The sequence below is a fragment of the Manis javanica genome, chromosome 1 (assembly GCF_040802235.1).
Source record: "Manis javanica isolate MJ-LG chromosome 1, MJ_LKY, whole genome shotgun sequence".
NCBI classification, from domain to species: Eukaryota; Metazoa; Chordata; class Mammalia; order Pholidota; family Manidae; genus Manis; species Manis javanica.
In genome coordinates, this window is record NC_133156.1 from 160112286 (window position 1) to 160121631 (window position 9346).

The following is a 9346-nucleotide window of genomic DNA, read 5'->3' on the forward strand; positions in this document are numbered from 1 at the left end:
CAAGTGTGTGTGTCCTGGGTGCCTTGCCTGCTACACCCTAGTCTGGCCTGGCTGGGCCCCCTCCAGGGGCTGAAAGAAGCACTGGTCCCTTCCTGGGGCCTGGGTGTCTTGCCTCTGCTGAGGCCCCGGCTCCTTCAGACCTCACCAGCACATTCAAGTAGCTGACAGTTCACATTCAATACATGTTGCTATAAATAATGTTCAAGATTTTAGAACGTGGTGTTAGAAATAAATATTAATTTGATTTTGCCACTTTCTCTTCATATTTTGGAGCCTGTAACATTTCTTTCCAGGACTCAAATCTTTTTTTTTTTTTTTTTTTGAGAGGGCATTTTCATATTTATTGATCAAATGGTTGTTAACAACAATAAAATTTTGTGTAGGGGAGTCAATGCTCAATGCACAATCATTAATCCACCCCAAGCCTAATTCTCGTCAGTCTCCAATCTTCTGAAGCATAATGAACAAGTTCTTACATGGTGAACAAATTCTTACATAATGAATAAGTTCTTACATGGTGAACAGTACAAGGGCAGTCATCACAAAAACTTTCTGTTTTGGTCACTTATTATGAACCATAAACAATCAGGTCAAATATGAATATTCATTTGATTTTTATACTTGATTTATATGTGAATCCCACATTTCTCCCTTTATTATTATTATTATTTTTTTTTAAAAACAAAATGCTGAAGTGGTAGGTAGATGCAAGATAAAAGCAGAAAACATAGTTTAGTGTTGTAAGAGAGCAAATGTAGATGATCAGGTGTGTGCCTGTAGACTATGTGTTAATCCAAGCTAGACAAGGGCAATAAAACATCCACGGATGCAGAAGATTTCTCTCAAAACAAGGGGGATGAGGTTCTGAGCCTCACCTCTGTTGATCCCCAATTTCTCACCTGATGGCCCCCTGCGACTGTGCTTGTCTTAGGTTGTTCCTCCCTTGAGGAATCTTACCCGTCTCTGGCTAACCAGTCATCTTCCGGGGCCATACAGGGAAATGTAAAGTTGGTAAGTGAGAGAGAAGCCATATTGTTTGAAAAGGTTAGCTTTTTACTTCTTTGCAGATTTATGCCCTGTGGCTTCTATGCCCAGCACTTGTCTCGAGGTATCTTTCCCACCTGGAGGAATTATGATACTCGGTAAATTCGATCTGAGGCACGAATTCTATTTAAGGGTTGTAATTAGGAAGGAAGAAGAAAAGCTATAGAGGTAGCAGATGGAAGAAAACATGGGAAGATTGATTATTTCTTCTTGTAGAGTAACTTAAGCATGTATAAGTTTTAAGCTACTAATTAAATTGCGCACACACATTAACGTAATAGGAATACAGTTACATAACCAAAGCAGATCTATAGTTACCAGCTATCTCCAGTGAAGCCAAGAAAACCATTTAGGCACCCTAGGGATTTGTGAAAATTTGTCTATGATATAATGGATATTGTCCAACTGTACTTGAAGAGTCTGAGAGAAATCAGACAAATTAAAACAACCCATTCCTGGGAACTGTTCACATTCCATATGTTCTTTTAACAGTAGATAGTCTGTAGTTGTAAGATTTTGGAGCACTACAACTTGCACTTCTCCTAATTCCTGGTTGAGTTCCAGCAGTACAGATCCAGTCAAATTTGTTGTTTTACTGTATGCACAGGCCAGCTTAGATATCTCCTTCATTCCAATGGCAAGTCCAGGAACCAGTGGGATGAATGCAGCTACAACTGCAGCATCACCTGGATCTTTGTTGAGGTTTTTTGATGATCATCTTCTGGTATGACTCTTCCAGAGAGTGCTGATGTTGGAAGTTCTTCTTCATATCGTATCTTAGTTCATTTTCTGGGTAGCCAAATTAGGCTTTGATCCTCTGTATAAATACAAACAGACCCTTTGCCCACACTTTGATATGCCCTTTATACCACTGTGTAGAACTCATTGGAGGTCACCACACAGGAACTGCTTTTTTTTTTTAAGAGAAAGGAATATTATCAGAAAAGTGTACCTCCATAGCCGATCATCTGACACCCTTTAAGTGATCAAAATTAAGGATATTTAAAGCATGCGTTAATCGTTGATTTACAGTTAGTTTTATCCTATCAAGGAGTAATCCCCCTTAATCCCCCTTCTCTTTCTTTCTTTTTTTTTTTTGTTATCTTTAATCTACATTTACATGAAGAATATTATGTTTACTAGGCTCTCCCCTATACCAGGTCCCCCCTATAAACCCCTTTACAGTCACTGTCCATCAGCATAGCAAAATGTTGTAGAATCACTACTTGTCTTCTCTGTGTTGTACAGCCCTCCCTTTTCTCCCACCCCCCATGCATGCTAATCTTAATCCCCCCTTTTTTCTCCCCCTCCCTTATCCCTCCCTACCCACCCATCCTCTCCAGTCACTTTCCCTTTGGTACCTGTTAGTCCATTCTTGGGTTCTGTGATTCCACTGCTGTTTTATTCCTTCAGTTTTTCCTTTGTTCTTATATTCCACAGATGAGTGAAATCATTTGGTATTTCTCTTTCTCCACTTGGCTTATTTCACTGAACATAATACCCTCCAGCTCCATCCATGTTGCTGCAAATGGTAGGATTTGCCCTCTTCTTATGGCTGAGTAGTATTCCATTGTGTATATGTACCACATCTTCTTTATCCATTCATCTACCGATGAACATTTAGGTTGCTTCCAATTCTTGGCTATTGTAAATAGTGCTATGATAAACATAGGGGTGCATTTGTCTTTCTCAAACTTGATTGCTGCGTTCTTAGGGTAAATTCCTAGGAGTGGAATTCCTGGGTCAAATGGTAAGTCTGTTTTGAGCATTTTGATGAACCTCCATACTGCTTTCCACAATGGTTGAACTAATTTACATTCCCACCAGCAGTGTAGGAGGGTTCCCCTTTCTCCACAGCCTTGCCACCATTTGTTGTTGTTTGTCTTTTGGATGGCAGCCATCCTTACTGGTGTGAGGTGATACCTCATTGTAGTTTTAATTTGCATTTCTCTGATAATTAGTGATGTGGAGCATCTTTTCATGTGTCTGTTGGCCATCTGTATTTCTTTTTTGGAGAACTGTCTGTTCAGTTCCTCTGCCCATTTTTTTTTGAGAGGGCATCTCTCATATTTATTGATCAAATGGTTGTTAACAACAATAAAATTCACCATAGGGGGGTCAATGCTCAATGTACAATCATTAATCCATCTCAAGCCTAATTCTCATCAGTCTCCAATCTTCTGAAGCATAATGAACAAGTTCTTACATGGTGAACGAATTCTTACATAGTGAATAAATTCTTACATGGTGAACAGTACAAGGGCATTCATCACAGAAACTTTTGGTTTTGATCACGCAATATGAACTATAAACAATCAGGTCAAATATGAATATTCATTTGATTTTTATACTTGATTTATATGTTGATCCCACATTTCTCCCTTTATTATTATTATTATTTTTATTTTTAATAAAATGCTGAAGTGGTAGGTAGATGCACGATAAAGGTAGAAAACATAGTTTAGTGCTGTAAGAGGGAAAATGTAAATGATCAGGTGTGTGCCTATGGACTAAGTATTAATCCAAGCTAGACAAGGGCAGCAAAACATCCACGGATGCAGAAGATTTCTCTCAAAACAAGGGGGATGAGGTTCTGAGCCTCACCTCTGTTGATCCCCAATTTCTCACCTGATGGCCCCCCTGCGACTGTGCCTGTCTTAGGTTGTTCCTCCCTTGAGGAATCTTACCCATCTCTGGCTAACCAGTCATCTTCCGGGGTCAAACAGGGAAATGTAAAGTTGGTAAGTGAGAGAGAAGCCATATTGTTTGAAAAGGTTAGCTTTTTACTTCTTTGCAGATTTATGCCCTGTGGCTTCTATGCCCAGCACTTGTCTCGAGGTATCTTTCCCACCTGGAGGAATTATGATACTCGGTAAATTCGATCTGAGGCACGAATTCTATTTAAGGGTTGTAATTAGGAAGGAAGAAGAAAAGCTATAGAGGTAGCATATGGAAGAAAACATGGGAGGATTGATTATTCCTTTGACATATCTTCTTGTAGAGTACCTTAAGTATGTATAGGTTTTAAACTACTAACTTATTTGTACACACATATTAACATAATAGGAATACGGTGACATAAATAAAGCAAATCTATAATTACCATCCATCTTCAGTAAAGCCAAGAAAACCATTTAGGCACCCTAGGCATTTGTGAAAATTTGTCTATGATATGATGGATATTTTCCTACTGTACTTGAACAGTCTGAGAAAAATCAGACAAATTAAAGCAGCCCATTTCTGGGATCTGTTCACATCCCATATGCTCTTTTAACCGTAGATAGTCTATAGTCATAAGAATTTGGAGTGCTACAACTTGAACCCCTCCCAACTCCTGGTTGAGTTCCAACAGTACAGATCCGGTCAAATTCGTTGTCTCACTGTATGCACATGCCAGCCTAGACATCTCCCTCCTCATTCCAATGGCAAGTCCAGGAAACGGTGGGGTGGACACAGCCACAACCACAGCATTGCCCGGATCCCTGTGGAGGCTTTTTCATGATCATCCCCCAGCACGAGTCCTCCAGAGAGTGCTGATGCCAGAAGCTCCTCCTCATATTGTATCTTAGTTCATTTTCTGGGTATCCAAGCTAGGCCTTGATCTTCTGCATAGAAACAAAGAGACCCTTTGCCCACACTTTGACATGCCCTCTATACCACTGTGCAGAAGTCATTGAAGGTCAGCACACAGGGACTGCTTTTTTTTTTTTTTATTAAGAGAAAGGAATATTATCAGAAAAGAGTACCTTCATAGCTGATCATCTGACACCCTTTAAGTGATCAACATTAAGGATATTTAAAGCATGCGTTGATCTTTGATTTACCAATAGTTTTATCCTATCAAGGAGTAATCCCCCTTTTCTTTCTTTCTTTCTTTTTTTTTTTTAATCTTTAATCTACACTTACATGAAAAGTACTATGTTTACTATGCTCTCCCCTATATCAGGTCCCCCCTAACAACCACATTATGGTTACTGTCCATCAGCTTAGCAAAAAGTTGTAGAATCCCTACTTGTCCTCTCTGTGTTGTGCAGCCCACCCTCCCCTTTCTCCCTCCCCCCATGCATGTTAATCTTAATACCCCCCTTCTTCTTCCCTCCCCTTATCCCTCCCTGCCCACCCATCCTCCCCAGTTCCTTTCCTTTTGGTACCTGTTAGTCCATTTTTGGGTTCTGTAATTCCGCTGCTGTTTTGTTCCTTCAGTTTTTCCTTTGTTCTTATACTCCTCAGATGAGTGAAATCATTTGGTATTTCTCTTTCTCCGCTTGGCTTATTTCACTGAGCATAATACTCTCCAGCTCCATTCATGTTGCTGCAAATGGTTGGATTTTTCCACTTCTTCTGGCTGAGTAGTATTCCATTGTGTATATGTACCACATCTTCTTTATCCATTCATCTACCGATGGACATTTAGGTTGCTTCCAATTCTTGGCTATTGTAAATAGTGCTGCGATAAACATAGGGGTGCATCTGTCTTTCTCAAACTTGATTGCTGCGTTCTTAGGGTAAATTCCTAGGAGTGGAATCCCTGGGTCAAATGGTAGGTCTGTTTTGAGCATTTTGATGAACCTCCAAACTGCTTTCCACAATGGTTGAACTAATTTACATTCCCACCAGCAGTGTAGGAGGGTTCCCCTTTCTCCACAGCCTCGCCAACATTTGTTGTTGTTTGTCTTTTGGATGGCAGCCATCCTTACTGGTGTGAGGTGATACCTCATTGTAGTTTTAATTTGCATTTCTCTGATAATTAGTGATGTGGAGCATCTTTTCATGTGTCTCTTGGCTATCTGTATTTCTTTTTTAGAGAACTGTCTGTTCAGTTCCTCTGCCCATTTTTTAATTGGGTGATTTGTTTTTTGTTTGTTGAGGCGTGTGAGCTCTTTATATATTCTGGAAGTCAAGCCTTTATCAGATCTGTCATTTTCAAATATATTCTCCCATACTGTAGGGTTCCTTTTTGTTCTATTGATGGTGTCTTTTGCTGTACAGAAGCTTTTCAGCTTAATTTAGTCCCACTTGCTCATTTTTGCTGTTGTTTTCCTTGCCCGGGGAGATATGTTCAAGAAGAGGTCACTCATGTTTATGTCTAAGAGGTTTTTGCCTATGTTTTTTTCCAAGAGTTTAATGGTTTCATGATTTACATTCAGGTCTTTGATCCATTTTGAGTTTACCTTTGTATATGGGGTTAGACAATGGTCCAGTTTTATTCTCCTACATGTAGCTGTCCAGTTTTGCCAACACCATCTGTTGAAGAGACTCTCATTTCCCCATTGTATGTCCATGGTTCCTTTATCAAATATTAATTGACCATATTTGTTTGGGTTAATTTCTGGAGTCTCTAATCTGTTCCACTGGTCTGTGGCTCTGTTCTTGTGCCAGTACCAAATTGTCTTGATTACTATGGCTTTATAGTAGAACTTGAAGTTGGGGAGTGAGATCCCCCCTACTTTATTCTTCTTTCTCAGGATTGCTTTGGCTATTCGGGGTCTTCGGTGTTTCTATATGAATTTTTGAATTATTTGTTCCAGTTCATTGAAGAATGTTGCTGGTAATTTGATAGAGATTGCATCAAATCTGTATATTGCTTTGGGCAGGATAGCCATTTTGACGATATTGATTCTTCCTAGCCATGAGCATGGGATGAGTTTCCATCTGTTAGTGTCCCCTTCAATTTCTCTTAAGAGTGACTTGTAGTTTTCAGGGTATAGGTCTTTCACTTCTTTGGTTAGGTTTATTCCTAGGTATTTTATTCTTTTTGATGCAATTGTGAATGGAATTGTTTTCCTGATTTCTCTTTCTATTGGTTCATTGTTAGTGTATAGGAAAGCTACAGATTTATGTATGTTAATTTTGTATCCTGCAACTTTGCTGTATTCCGATATCAGTTCTAGTAGTTTTGGAGTGGAGTCTTTAGGGTTTTTTATGTACAATATCATATCATCTGCAAATAGTGACAGTTTAACTTCTTCTTTATCAGTCTGGATTCCTTGTATTTCTTTGTTTAGTCTGATTGCTGTGGCTAGGACCTCTAGTACTATGTTAAATAGCAGTGGGGAGAGTGGGCATCCCTGTCTAGTTCCTGATCTCAGAGGAAATGCTTTCAGCTTCTCGCTGTTCAGTATAATGTTGGCTGTGGGTTTATCATATATTGCCTTATATATGTTGAGGTACTTGCCCTCTATGCCCATTTTGCTGAGAGTTTTTATCATGAATGGATGTTGAATTTTGTCAAATGCTTTTTCAGCATCTATGGAGATGATCATGTGGTTTTTGTCTTTCTTTTTGTTGATGTGGTGGATGATGTTGATGGATTTTAGAATGTTGTACCATCCTTGCATCCCTGGGATGAATCCCACTGGGTCATGGTGTATGATCCTTTTGATATGCTGTTGAATTCTGTTTGCTAATTTTTTATTGAGTATTTTTGCATCTACATTCATCAGGGATATTGTTCTGTAATTTTCTTTTTTGGTGGGGTCTTTGCCTGGTTTTGGTATTAGGGTGATGATGGCTTCATAGAAGGAGTTTGGGAGTATTCCCTCCTATTCTATTTTTTGGAAAACTTTAAGGAGAATGGGTATTATGTCTTCTCTGTGTGTCTGATAAAATTCCGAGGTAAATCCATCCGGCCCCGGGGTTTTGTTCTTGGGTAGTTTTTTGATTACCGTTTCAATTTCTTTGCTCATAATTGGTTTGTTTAACTTTTGTGTTTCTTCCTTGGTCAGTCTTGGGAGGTTGTATTTTTCTAGGAAGTTGTTCATTTCTTCTAGGTTTTCCTGCTTGTTGGCATATAGGTTTTCATAGTAGTCTTTAATAATTCTTTGTATTTCTGTGGGGTCTGTTGTGATTTTTCCATTCTCATTTCTGATTCTGTTGATTTGTGTTTATTCTCTTTTTATTTTAATAAGTTTGGCTAGAGGCTTATCTATTTTGTTTATTTTCTTGAAGAACCAGCTCTTGGTTTTGTTGATTTTTGCTATTGTTTTCTTCTTCTCAATTTTGTTTATTTCTTCTCTGATCTCTATTATGTCCCTCCTTCTACTGACTTTAGGCCTCATTTGTTCTTCTTTTTCCAGTTTCAATAATTGTGATGTTAGACTATTCATTTGGGATTGTTCTTTCTTCTTCAAGTGTGCCTGGATCACTATATACTTTCCTCTTAAGACTGCTTTCGCTGTATCCCACAGAAGTTGGGGCTTTGTGTTGTTGTTGTCATTTGTTTCTATATATTCCTTGATCTCTATTTTGATTTGTTCATTGATCCATTGATTATTTAGAAGCATGTTGTTAAGCCTCCATGTGTTTGTGAGCCTTTTTGTTTTCTTTGTAGAATTTATTTCTAGTTTTATACCTTTGTGGTCTGAAAAATTGGTTGGTAGAATTTCAATATTTTGTAACTTACTGAGGCTCTTTTTGTGAGCTAGTATGTGGTCTATTCTGGAGAATGTTCCATGTGCACTTGAGAAGAATGTATATCCTGTTGCTTTTGGATGTAGAGTTCTATAGATGTCTATTAGGTCCATCTGTTCTAGTGTGTTGTTCAGTGCCTGTGTGTCCTTACTTATTTTCTGCCCGGTGGATCTATCCTTTGGGGTGAGTGGTGTGTTGAAGTCTCCTAAAATGAATGCATTGCAGTCTATTTCCCTCTTTAGTTCTGTTAGTATTTGTTTCACATATGCTGGTGCTCCTGTGTTGGGTGCAGATATATTTATAATGGTTATATCCTCTTGTTGGACTGAGCCCTTTATCATTATGTAGTGTCCTTCTTTATCTCTTGTTACTTTCTTTGTTTTGAAGTCTATTTTATCTGATATTAGTACTGCAACCCCTGCTTTCTTCTCACTGTTGTTTGCCTGAAATATGTTTTTCCATCCCTTGACTTTTAGTCTGTGCATGTCTTTGGGTTTGAGATGAGTTTCTTGTAAGCAGCATATAGATGGGTCTTGCTTTTTTATCCATTCTATTACTCTGTGTCTTTTGATTGGTGCATTAAGTCCATTTACATTTAGGGTGACTATTGAAAGATATGTACTTATTGCCATTGCAGGCTTTAGATTCGTGGTTACCAAAAGTTCAACGTTAGCCTCTTTAGTATCTTACTGCCTAACGTAGCTTGCTTATTGAGCTGTTATATACACTGTCTGGAGATTCTTTTCTTCTCTCCCTTCTTATTCCTCCTCCTCCATTCTTCATATGTTGTGTGTTTTGTTCTGTGTTCTTTTTAGGAGTGCTCCCATCTAGAGCAGTCCCTGTAAGATGCCCTGTAGAGGTGGTTTGTGGGAAGCAAATTCCCTCAGCTTTT